Here is a 13951-nt window from a genome sequence, read left to right as displayed (position 1 = left end):
CATTCTGATATCCTGTGTCTTTTGATTGGGGCATTGAGCCCATTAACATTCAGGGTAACTATTGAGAGATATGAATTTAGTGCCATTGTATTGCCTGTAAGGTGACTGTTACTGTATATTGTCTTGTTTCTTTCTGATCTACTACTTTTAGGGTCTCTCTTTGCTTAGAGGACCCCTTTCAATATTTCCTGTAGAGCTGGTTTGGTGTTTGAAAATTCTTTCAGCTTTTGTTTGTCCTGGAAGCTCTTTATTTCTCCTTCTGTTTTCAATGATAGCCTAGCCGGATATAGTATTCTTGGCTGCATGTTTTTCTTGTTTAGTGCTCTGAATATATCATGCCAGTTCTTTCTGGCCTGCCAGGTCTCTGTGGATAGGTCTGCTGCCAATCTAATATTTTTATCATTGTATGTTACAGACTTCTTTTCCCGGGCTGCTTTCAGGACTTTCTCTTTGTTGCTAAGACTTGTAAATTTTACTATCAGGTGACAAGGTGTGGACCTATTTTTATTGATTTTGAGGGGCGTTCTTAGCATCTCCTGGATTTTGATGTTTGTTCCCTTTGCCATATTAGGGAAATTCTCTCCAATAATTGTCTCCAATATACCTTCGGCTCCCCTCTCTCTTTCTTCTTCTTTCTTCTTCTTCTGGAATCCCAACTTTTCTAATGTTGTGTCATCTTATGGTGTTGCTTATCTCTCGAATTCTCTCCTCGTGGTCCAGTATTTGTTTGTCTCTCTTTTGCTCAGCTTCTTTATTCTCTGTCATTTGGTCTTCTATGTCACTAATTTTTCTTCTGCCTCATTTATCCTAGCAGTGAGAGCTTCCATTTTTGATTGCACCTCATTAATGCTTTTTTGATTTCAACTTGGTTAGATTCTAGTTCTTTATTTCTCCAGAAAGGGCTTTTATCTCTCCGGAGATGGTTTCTCTAGTATCTTCTATGCCTTTTTCAAGCCCGGCTAGAACCTTGAGAATCGTCATTCTGAACTCTATATCTGTCATGTTACCAATGTCCGTATTGATTAGGTCTCCAGCCTTCAGTACTACCTCTTGTTCTTTTTTTTGTGGTGAGTTTTTTCGCCTTGTCATTTTGTCCAGATAAGATTTGCTTTCTCCTCCTATAGATTTCTGCTGTTCTTGGTGGGTGAAGTTGGTCTTGGCTGGGTTTCTTGTTGATCTTCTGGGAGAGGGGCCTGTTGTAGTGATTCTCAAGTGTCTTTGCTGCAGGCGGGATTGCACCGCCCTTGCCAGGGGCTGCTCAGGTTTGCTTTCGGGACCTTTTGTTCCCTGAGCACTTTCTGTAGTGTTCCGGAGGACGGGAATGAAGATGGCGGCCTCCCAATCTCCAGCCCGGAGGAGCCGAGAGCTTGGGGTTCCGCTTCTCAGTGCGCCCTCAGAGAAAAGCGCCCAACCACCCCGCCTCCCTGGCCTGCGGTTGCGCCGGTAGGAAAGCGGTCAATTGATGGCACTTGGAGAAATGCGCCCAGTCGCTTCCATCTCCGTGGCCTCTGGCTGTGCTCCGAGCCCACCCAGCCTGCGACGGCACAAGGTAACCCTGGGCTGAGAGCTACTTCTCGGCTTTGTCACTGTAGCCAGCTTCCCCGCTCTAATACCTGCGAGCTCTGCGACACTCAGATGCCCCCGGTCCTTCTGTGACCCCGCAGGACCTGGGGTTACGCTGACCCCTCCTGGGTTTCCCCCTGGTTTAGCCTCTGAAGCGATGTCCCTCCATGGAGCAGACTTTTAAAAGTCCCGATTTTGTGCTCCATTGCTCCGCTGCTTGCCGGGAGCCGGCCCCTCCCCCCGCGGTCTATCTTCCCGTCGCTTTGGATTCACTTCTCTGCAGGTCCTACCTTTCAGAAAGTGGTCGATTTTCTGTTTCTAGAATTGTTGCTCTTCTTCTCTTCGATTTCCCATTGGATTTGTAGGTGTTCACAATGGTTAGATAAGCTGTCTAGCTGATCTCCTGCTACCTGATGTCGTCTCAGCCTGCTACTTCTCCGCCATCTTGACTCCTCCTCCATCCTTCTCTATGTTTTCTTATAGAAGCTGCATGGTTTCAACATTTATCATTACACCTATAATACATCTCAATTTTTATAAATAAAATAAGGCAAGGCTCAAGGTGTGTGTGTGTACATGTGTGTATTTAAGTCAGGTTGATTGAGACACAATTTACATGCAATAAAATTCATCTTTTTCAGGTATGCTTGATGAATTCTGATAAATGTATACATTTAACCTCCACCACAATTGAAGTATAAAACACATTTATCAATTGAGAAGTTTTCTAGAGCCATTTTAGTCAACTCTTCATTTCTTGTACCCCTAACTCCAGGTAACTGTGGGTAACAGATCCCTTTAGATTTGCTCTTTCTAGAATGTCCTATAAATGGAATCATGTAGTCCAAAGTCTTTTCTGTCTGCGTTCTTTTACACAGAACAATAGCTTTGACATTTATGCACATCACTGCATGTATCCATAGTTCATTCTTTTTATTGCTGAGTAGAATTTGAATTTATAGATTTACTACAATCCATTTATTCGTTCAGCAGTTGTGAATGATGAACATCTGTGTTGTATCCAATTTTCAGCTATGATGAGTAAGTGTCTATGAACATTTGTATACAGGTCTTTGCATGGATATGTTTCCAGTTCTCTAGATGTAGAATTACTGGGTCATATGAAAAGTCTGTGTTTAATACAAAACTGTCAATCTGTTCTCCAAAACTGACTTTACCTTTCCACCAGCACCACGTGAGAGTTCTAGTTGCTCACATTATCCCCAGTACTTGGTATTTTTAGTATGGACCATTGCAGTGATATGCAGTGATATTGTGCTTCTAATTTGCATTTCCATGACAACCACTGACAGTGAGTATTTTTTCATGGGTTTATTTATATATGTCCTTTAGTGAAATCTTTTGACATTATTTTTTAAATTGAACTGTCTTCCTATTATCAAATTGTAAGCCTGCTTCATATAGACTGAGTATATGTCTTTCAGCAGATATGTTTTGCATTTACTTTCTTCCAGTGTGTGTGTGTGTGTGTGTGTTATTATGAAAGAGGATTGAAGTCTGTCAAATGCTTTTTATGCACTTATTAAAATAACTATATGGTTTTCCCTTTTTAGCCTGCTGAAATGGTTATTTATCTTGCTCGATATTTTAATATATTTTTTATGAAAATATATAATGTATTATTTGTTTCAGGGGTACAGGTCTGTGATTCATCAGTCTTACACAACATGCACTTACCATAACACATACCTTCCCCAATGTCCATCACCCAGCCACCCCAGCCACCCATCCGTCTCCCCTCTAACAACCCTCAGTTTGTTTCCCGACATTAAGGGTCTTTTATGGTTTGTCTCCATCTCTAGTTTCATCTTTTTTCATCTTTCCCTCCAATATTTGAATAATAAACAAACTTTGTATTTCTGAAATAAACTTCACTTTATAATGATACATTGCTTTTGTATATTGCTGGGTTCTATTTACTAGAATTTTGTTCAAGATTTTTACATCTATGTCCATGGTGTCTACTGGTCTGCAGTTTTCTTTTTTATAGTGGCTTTTTCTGATTTGGTATCAGTGCAATACTGCCTTCATAAAGTAATTTTGGAAGTACACCTCGCACCAGTCAGAATGGCTAAAATTAACAAGTCAGGAAATGACAGATGCTGGCGAGGATGTGGAGAAAGGGGAACCCTTGCTTTGGAATGCAAGCTGGTGCAACCACTCTGGAAAACAGCATGGAGGTTCCTTTAAAAGTTGAAAATAGAGCTACCCTATGACCCGAAGGGGCACATGCACCTGAATGCTTATAGCTGCAATGTCTACAATAGCCAAACTATGGAAAGAACCTAGATGTCCATCAACAGATGAATGGATAAAGAAGATGTGGTATATATATACAATGGAATATTATGCAGCCATCAAAAGAAATGTAATCTTGCCATTTGCAATGACATGGATGGAACTAGAGGGTATTATGCTTAGCAAAATAAGTCAATCGGAAAGACAACTATCATATGATCTCCCTGATATGAGGAAGAGGAGATGCAATGTGGGCAGTTTGGGTAGTATGTAAAGATTAAATGAAACAAGATGGGATCAGGAGGGAGACAAACCATAAGATACTCTTAATGTCAAAAAACAAACTGAGGGTTCCCGGGGGGAGGAGGGTCAGGAGAGGGTGGTGGGGTTATGGACATTAGGGAGGGTATGTGCTATGGTGAGTGCTGTGAAGTGTGTAAACCTGGCAATTCACAGATCTGTATCCCAGGGGCTAATAATGCATTATAGGTTAATAAAAAAAATAATTTTGGGAGTATTCATTTCTGTTCTATTTTGTGGAGGTTTGAACAGGATTGGTATTACTACCTTCTCAAATGTTTGGTAGAATTTATCAACAAAGCCATCTAGGCAGGAGTCTTTTTGTGTGTGAGAGACAATGTTTAGTTTTGAATATAATTTATTTAATAACAAGGATTATTCAGATTACTATTTTTTAATAAATGAGTAAGATTTAGTACCTTGTACCTTTCACAAAATGTGTACTTTTCATCTAAGCTGTGGAATATATTGACAAAAAGTTGTTCATAAGATTCCTTTATTATCTTTTTAATGTATGTAGGATCTAAAAGTAAACTCTTCTCATTCTAGGTATGATAATTTGAGTCTTCTCTATTCTTTTCTTATTGTTTGGAGGTTTATAATTTTATAGATCATTTCAGAGAAATAGCTTTTTTTAATTTTCCTGATTTTCTTTTTTGCTTTTATATGTCACCAATTTTTCATTTCCCCCCTTTCCCTCCTTATGTTAAGTTTGATTTGCTCATCTTTTTCTAGTTTCTTAAGACAGTTACTTAGTTCAAAGGTTGGCAAATTAGAGCCCATGGCCTATTTTTGTTCCACCTCTGAAGTAAAAATGTTCTTTATATTTTAAAGGGTTGTAAAAAGCATAGAACAGGGGCACCTGGTGCCTCAGTGGGTTAAAGCCTCTGCCTTCGGCTCAGGCCATAATCCCAGGGTCTTGGGATCAAGCCCCGCATCAGGCTCTCTGCTCAGCAGGGATTCCACTAATTAAAAAAAAAAAAAAAAAGCATAGAACAGTCAACTAAGACCATCTATGATCCACAAAGCCCAAAATGTTTACTAGCCATTTATTTTCAAAGTTTACCAATTCCTGGCTTTGATAATTTATTTGAGTCTTCTTAAATATCAGCATTTAAAGCTACAAATTTCTGGGGTACCTGGATGACCCAGTCAGTTAAGTGTCTGACTCTTGATATGGGTTCACATCGTGACCTTAGGGTCATGAGACCAAGCCCCAGGTAGGACTCCGTGCTCTGTGAGAAGTCTGCTTGGGACTCTCTCTCCTTCTCCTTCTGCCTCTCCTCCCATTTGCACTCTCTCTCTCTCTCAAATAAATAAATAAATCCTAAAAAGAAAGCAACACATTTCCCATTAATCACTGCTTTGGCAGGATCCCACACCTTTGTTACATTGTTTTTTTATCTTCATTCAGAGAAAAGTATTTTCCAATTTGCCTTGTGGTTTCTTCTTTGCTATAAGGATTATTAACCAAGTGTTCCTTAATTTCCAAATGTTTGGTTATTGATTTCTATCTAGTTAAATCCTGCTGCTGTCAGAAACACATTTTCTATGCTTTCAATATTTTTAAGTTTATTGAGAATTGATTAAATGTCCAGAATAAAGGTTATCTTGGTATATATTTTACTTATACTTGAAAATAATTGGTATTCTTCTGTCTTCTGGTGTTTTATCTATGTCAATTATGGAGGTTCTTTTTTTTTTCTATACATATATCTGGGTCTTCATCACCTTTTGCTTAAAAATACTTGTTGAAAAATATGTGTTTTTTGTCTATTATTGACAGAGTGCACTTTGGCTAAAATTCAATTGACTGTGTATCTGTAGATTTTGTTTTTTCGGCTGTCTTAAAGCATCTATTTTCAAATTTCCACGATCAAGTTTTTTTCAAACTAGAGAAATGGTAAGAATCCCTTGGGCATTAGTCTTTTTGCAGTGTGACAGTTTGTTAGCAAGGAAAAATTCCTAGTCTTTCTTCGAACATTGCCATGAAATTTGAGACTAATGACTACTCCAATGACTTTAGTGGAGAATTTTTAAAAACAATTGGAAGCCTAACATAATGTCATTATTGTGAATAGATGGGCAAGTTAAGTAGAAATGAAGATGATTCTAAAGTTGAATAGTTCCTCAAGCTCCAAAATTTACAAGTTAAATTCATCAAGCTTTGATTTTTCATTATCACTTTCTGTCTTTAACATTTATTTTGTTATTCCTAGGCAATATTATTGCTGCAGAGGCAACAGTATAAAAAGAATATCATCTTGTATACTCTCAATCTGAATGAAATTATGAAAGGTTATTGAAGAAGAGTCTTTTAAAAAGCCAAACTATCAATAATCTAGAAGCATCATATACTCTGGCTTGCTTGAGAGTATATTTGATGCTAACAGATTAATTTATGACTATTCTATGTCTCGGCAGTTTCCTTTTTCTAACATCTAAAGGAAGTGATGTGTTCTTTTTTCAAATAGATTTTTGAGACAAAAAGTAGTATTTTTACTTGATTTGACTAATACTGAAATTGGAATTCCAGAATGGTATTTTCCAAAATGGCTAAATATGTGTTGTGAGGATGTGGGGTCCACCAGTTAACATTATAGGTAAATACCTACAGTTGCATAAATGTTCTTCAAACAGGGCTTAAAGGTGTCTTTCTGAATTAAGGGTCTAGAAGCCACAGGTTCAGAGTGACATGGTCCAGGGCCCACTCTCTGGTCCTGTATGACACTGGTCTCAGTGTCTTACAATGAAGTGAGTGAAGTATTTCCCGATTTGGAGCTTTTGGGGTCTACACCATGTTTAAACTGAAGGTACATGTGTGTCAGATGCTATGGCAAGTAGCGTTGGCAGCAGAGTCCGGATCCCAGAACCTGACAACAGCAAGACAATGCCATTCGATTTAAGAAGTACCTCAAAGGACAGAAGAGACTTTCCTTTTCTGCCTCCAACATTGAATAAAACAAGAAAAATGTGCTGTTAGCTCAACTAGAAAATCCAAATATAATTAGCAACAATGTTTTTCTTTCTATTTTTTAAAGGCTCATTGTTTTCAATGAGTTTTTCACAAATGGAGTTTCAGTGTTGTTAGAATACTTCCCACTATAATTGGCAGCCTCAGTAAAAAAAAGAAAAGAGTCTTATGTAGAAGATAGGAGTAATCCTGCATCTATTATAACTACAGGAATAAGTAATCTATTTGGAAATTATATTACTAGAAAGTTTGTAAGCAAGTGCCTCAGGGAAGTTTTTATAACTAAATATTCAGATTTGAAAACTGAGTTTTCCCCTCACTGAAAAAGAAAACTTCTCATACTCAAAATGATTTTAAGGGAAATCTACCCCACTGAAACCTGGTCTCATAATTTTTCTTTTCTTTTCTTTTCTTTTTTCTTTTAAGATTTCATTTATTTATTCATGAGAAACAGAGAGAGGCAGAGAGAGAAGAGGCTCCCCATGGAACAGGGAGCCCAATGCAGCACTCGATCCCAGGACCCTGGGATCATGACCTGAGCCGAAGGCAAACAGATGCTTAACCGAGTGAGCCACCCAGTCGCTCCTGGTGACATAATTTTTGAAGTAATATATACTTCCTTTTTACATTAATACAAGGGAAACTAACAAAGAGCTCTTTTCTGTTTATCCAGTGATTTTGCAAATGCTATTATTAACTTAATAGAATGTCACCATTTATTAATTATGACTTAGTAAAGAAAATATATTAAAACAACTGGTGCAAATAGCTAACTAATTAAATGAAAAACTTTCACTTTGAACAACCATCTCGATGTGTTTTAGAGAATCTGTTTCAGTAGAGATGTTTCCAAGTTTCTTATACTTATTCAGCATTACACACTTTAGGGCAATTATTTGTATTATCATCATATACAAATATTTAGTTTATAATAGTCACAGTGTGGCCCAGACAAATTTTAATAAAGGATAAATCCAGTATAATATATACTTTTCTGCAAATTATTTCAAGTTAATACAAGTATGTTCTTCTATTAAAAGACTTCTAAAGAACTGTAAAACTCTAGATTTTTTTTTTTTAATACTCTCGAAATAAAAAAGGAAAAGCACTGGGTTTGGAATCAGATAATCCCGGCTTAAATTCTATCTTTGGGGGAAGGGTGCTTTGTAACTCTGCTCTCTTATCCCTGAATGAGAGTTCCTCCATCTGCCTTTTGGGTATGACGCCAAGGATTGTGTGTCAGAGACCAACTCTGAGGGCCACACAATTCATATGAAGTTCGAGAGACAGAAATTACAAGATTAATTTCAATCAGGAAACTGAAATTGATCTGTTCCATACTCAACACATAAACAATAATCTCTGGGTCTTGAAATATCTACCTTAGACCTCATGTATTTATCTCTTTATTTGGTTAGATCCCTAAAGAAAAGCACAGATTTATCACAAATGAGTATTTGATAAGCTTTTGTTGTTTTTTTTTTTTTGGTTGTAATTAGCACAATCTTCTGGAGAGAGGAATTGCTGAGTCAGATATAAACCTCTTCTGATTTTGAATAAGATTTTTTAAGAATTTATATTGGCCCCTTTAAGTATCTTTACACAGATAATATTGAGCCTATCACCATGATATCTCTTATTAACCTTTTTATTTAAAAACCATCCCAAGAATCTCAGTTTGGGGAAAAAAAATAAAAAGCTCTTAGAATTCTCATACAGAACATCTGCTCTACTTGGGTTTGCACCTCAGGGCCTTTATAGGAAGAGGGAGAGAAAATCTGAAACTGACTCCACACTAAGCATGGAGCCTGACTTGGGACTCAATCTCACAACCCTCAGATTATGACCTGAGCCAAAATCAAGAGCCAGTTACTTAAAGGACTGAGCCACCCTGGTACCCTGACACTGCAACTTTAATTTCCCAACTAATGATGCTGAGCATTGATTTTATTTTTTTTATTTATTTTATTAAATACATAAAGTACAATTCACTTTTTTAGTGCATGTGTTTATGACAGATCCATAGGGACGTAGAACAGATCCATAACCACAACCACAGTCAAGGTACAGTACAGTTCTATCTCTCACCAAAATTTCTCTGACGCTGTCCCATTATAGACCCTCTCTTACATTTATACTTAATGTAATTGTCAAATATGGTTGGCTTATATATACCAGTTTGCTATGTTTTTCAATTCTTTCTCTCTGCTCTTATTTTTCCTCTTTTTATCTTATTATAGAATAATGAACCATGTTCTTTTTTAAAATATTTTTTAAGATTTTATTTATTTATTTGACATAGAGAAAGACAGCAAAAGAGGGAACACAAGCAGGGGGGTGGGAGAGGGAGAAGCAAGGCTTCCCGCTGAGCAAGGGGCCTGATGCAGGGCTCCATCCCAGGACCCAGGGATCATGACCTGAGCCGAAGGCAGACGCTTAATGACTGAGCCACCCAACCATGTTCTAATATTCAATTTTATTTCTTCTATAGGCATTTAGCTATATGTTCTTGTATTTATTTAGTGGTTGTTTTAGGGTTTACAATATGTATCTTTAATCTCCTAGTCTATTTTCAACTAATTCTATAAACATTTACACATAAAATAAGAATTTTCTCCCACCATACTTTGATTTCTCCCCTCTCATTCTTTGACCCATGCTTCCATATATGTTATTTCTCCATATGCATTAAATCCTACAATACAGGAGTGGTTGGGTGGCTCAGTTGGTTAAGTGCTGACTCTTGATTTCTGCTCAGGTCATGATCTCAGGGTTGTGAGATTGAGCCTCATGTTCTGTTCCCCACTGAGCATGGAGCCTGGGATTCTCTCCCTCTCTTTTTGTCCCCCTCCCTCTGTGCACTCTTTCTCTCTTAAAAAAAAAAAATTTAAATCGTATAATATAGTATTTGTTTTTGAAACAATTGTCTTTAACTTTTTAATGGATTTATTGAGCCACGACTTTCAGAGATTTCTATTTTCTTTTAAAGGTATGAAAATAGACATAAGAAAATCTTTTACATTTACCCAAATACATACCATTCCCATTGTTTTTCATGACTTTATTGTAAAACCTCATTTCTATTGCATCTCATTTTCCTTGCTTCTGAAGAATTTCCTTTAACATTTGTATAGTACAAATCATTATCAGCACATTCTCTCTGCTTTTTTTGGTATGGAAAAGACATTATTTTACCTTCACATTCCTGGTGGAAATTTTTGCAGGATATTGAGCTCTAGATTAACGGTTATTATTTTTTTTCTTTGTGCATACTGTTTGGGTTTCATTGAGTTTCTTGTTTCTGCAAATTACGGTTTTCCTCAGGTTTAAAAACTTTCCAACTCAGCATAATCTATGCTGAGTGAAATAAGTCAAACAGAGAGAGTCAAGTATCATATGGTTTCACTTATTTGTGGAGCATAACAAATAATATAGAGGACAAGGGTAGATGGAGAGGAGAAGGGAGTTGAGGGAAATTGGAAGGGGAGGTGAACCATGAGAGACTACGGACTCTGAAAAACAACCTGAGGGTTTCAAAGGGGCGGGGGTGGGAGGTTGGGGGAACCAGGTAGTGGGTATTAGGGAGGGCACAGATTGCATGGAGCACTGGGTGTGGTGAAAAATCAATGAATACTGTTACGCTGAAAAAAAAAAAAACAAACTTTCCAACTATTATTTCCTCAAGTACCATTTCTGTCCTCTCTCTCCCACGTCTTCTGGGACTTTAATTAAACATATATTAGGTCACCTGATAAGGCCCTGCAGGTCACTGAGACTTTTTCATTATTTTTTAAAAGATTTTATTTATTTATCAGATAGACAGAGAGCAGGAGCAGGGGGAAGGACAAAGGGAGAGGGAGAGCTAAACTCCCCATTGAGCAGGAGCCAGACTGGGCCTTGATCCCAGGACCCTGGAATCATGACCTGAGCCAAAGGCAGACGCTCAGCCACTGAACCATCCAGGCACCCCCTTGAGCTTAATGTTAAGTAGCTGCTTCTTCTGTGCTTTCAGTTTCACTGTTATTTTTTTTCCTTTGGTAGTGTTGATTCTGTTTATCTTATCCAGTACTTTATTTCATACATTTGTCATTTCTAGAAGTTTCATTTGTACACACACACACACACACAGACATGTCCTTAATATGTTAGTGTTTTAGTATAAATCCTTCAGCATATTTATAAGATGTATAATTGCTGTTTTGAAGTTCTTGCCGGATCCCACCATTTCTATCATTTCTGACTCATTTTCCTACTGCTTATGGGTCATAAGTTGCTAATTCTTTTCATGTCTAGTATTTTTTAATTAGATACCAGACATTGCATATGTTACATTGCTGAGTGTTTAGATTTTATTTTACTTTAAAGATGTTTTATTTTACTTTAAAAATGTTAGTGCAACCACTCTGGAAAACAGTGTGGAGGTTCCTCAAAAAACTGAAAATAGAGCTACCCTATGACCCAGCAATTGCACTACTGGGTATATATCCTAAAGATACAAACGTGGTGCTCCGAAGGGGCACGTGCACCCGAATGTTCATAGCAGCAATGTCCACAATAGCCAAACTATGGTAAGAGCCTAGATGTCCATCAACAGATGAATGGATAAAGAAGATGTGGTACCTATACACAATGGAATACTATGCAGCCATCAAAAGAAATGAAATCTTGCCATTTGCGACGACGTGGATGGAACTAGAGGGTATCATGCTTAGCGAAATAAGTCAATCGGAGAAAGACAACTATCATATGATCTCTTTGATATGAGGAAGTGGAGATGCAAGGCGGGGGGGGTTGGGGGGAGGTAGGAAAAGAAAAAATGAAAAGATGGGATTGGGAGGGAGACAAACCATAAAAGACTCAATCTCAAGAAACAGACTGAGGGTTGCTGGGGGGAGGGGGGACGGGAGAGGGTGGTGGGGAAATGGACATTGGGGAGGGTATGTGCTATGATGAGTGCTGTGAAATGTGTAAACCTGGCGATGCACAGACCTGTACCCCTGGGGATAAAAATACATTATATGTTTATTAAAATAAAAAAATTAAAAATAAAGAATATTTGAAAGTTCAGGAATATTTGAAAGATTTGAAAGAATCATCAGTATTTCCCGATGTATCAGATGTAGTATGTGAGAGAAAAAGATCCCAAGTGTCTCCTGCATTTTTAGGCTGAGAAATGAGAAGGATGGAGATACCCTCAAATGAGATGGGACTCTGTGGGAGAAGAAGTTGTTGGAGGAAATCTCATTGTGAATTTGTTAATTCTGAGATATTCATTAAGAAAGCAGATGGAGATGTTGAGTAAGCAGTTAACTGTGTATTCTCTGGCTTTTAGGAGAGGTGTGTGGCTGAGGATATCACTGGGGATTATCAGTGTATATGATATTAATGCACTCTGTGGTACTTGGTGTGATCACTAGAAGAACCACTATAGATAGAAAAGGAAGAAAGTCCAATGACCAAACCCAGGACAGTTCATCAGGAAAAGGGAGTGTGGTCCTGGGAAACCGCAGGCAGGAGAAGCAACTAGGTGGGAAGAAAGTGAGCAGCTTTCAGTGGGTGAGGGTCCAGGCTGTGGCTGGAGCCCCATTGACAAGGCTACCATGTCCTTCATGGGGGACTCTTACCTCTCTTCTGTGTAGTTGATAGTGTGGGTGATGAAGAGATGAAGAGATGGCTGACAGCATCAAAATCTTTCTCCAGGACCTTGCCAAGGGGATCAAAGTCTCTGTCTGGCATATTTGTGCCATCTCAAAGCTAGATGCTCAATTTCAAGAAAAAAGAGAGGAGTAGTATTGGAAAGGCAAGTAATGTTTCCACACAGTGGAAAGAGGAGGCATAGTACAGAAGCAGGAGAGTGAGCCATGCATTATTATTGGAATTTTCCAGTGCTGTGCTTGGAATGGTGGAGTATTCTGGTATGTTCTCCACTTGTTTCATCAAGCATTTATTCCTGAGCTTCAGTCAATAAAAGCACAAGTTATGGGTGATTCATGGCTACTTGGAGATGTTTGGTCTTGGCTGAAATTCTTTCTTATAGCAATTTCTAGTGTTTCTTGGGTACTCCCCACTACCTGTGCTTAGCAAAGTTGTCAGTACCATTTGGTTTCAGGATATAGTGGATCTGGCATTTGAAGTATCAGGGAGGAGCCTCCCCCATTCCCTAGTATGAACAAAACAACTGCTCATATGCTTTTCAACAATTTGCTGCTGACTCTCTTCTTCATCCAGGGAATGTTGTAAGTCTCCTTCCCACCTATCTTGTTGCTCAGCTGGTTAGTCTTCTGCATATGACCCTGTCTACTGACTAAACTACTTTGAAATCCCTAGTTCAATAAAGGAATCAATGCACCCACCACTATCAGTCAGAAAGTAATTGGCCTTACTAGCTTGGGTGTGATTTGCCTTGGCTCTCCTCACAGGAATCCAGCCCTCATCCAGTTTCAGTGGCTCCTGTTCTCTATCCTCCTTTATTTGCTCATGTTAACTCAATGCATGGCAATGAGCCCATGCACCTTTTCTTAGTGGCCTTCTTAAACAAAGACTCTTCCATAAGAGTGTCTACCTGCAGTCTGCCCTGAGCATTAATTCTCTTCAAAGCAGTTCTCTTCACCGCATTGGTCTCCAGTTACCTGTAGGCTGCTGCCCACCTGTACCCTCACCACCTGCTGCCTGTGTCCAGAGGAGCCAGGGGGAAGGGGTGGGATTGGAAGGACCCTTGGGGCAGCTCTTCTCCCGGTTCTCCTCACCAGAGTCCACCTGGGGCCCTCTGCATATTCCTTTCTCCCTGAGGAATTGGGATTTTTGTCTCTGGGGAGCACAAGGCACAATCTTCCTGACACCCATATGTGGATTCTT

General features: G+C 38.6%; 1 pseudogene across 1 annotated transcript; it reads left to right on the top strand.

The window, feature by feature from the left end:
- The first annotated feature begins 12766 nt into the window (after positions 1-12766).
- On the top strand, positions 12767-13404 carry LOC308341615 (etoposide-induced protein 2.4 homolog; annotated as a pseudogene). Its single transcript has one exon. The product of its transcript is annotated as an etoposide-induced protein 2.4 homolog (transcript).
- Positions 13405-13951: the final 547 nt, after the last annotated feature.

This window comes from Martes martes, assembly GCF_963455335.1.
Source record: "Martes martes genome assembly, chromosome: 4".
NCBI classification, from domain to species: Eukaryota; Metazoa; Chordata; class Mammalia; order Carnivora; family Mustelidae; genus Martes; species Martes martes.
Note: the sequence above shows the minus strand (reverse complement) of the source record. Positions and strands in the feature narration are given on the sequence as shown.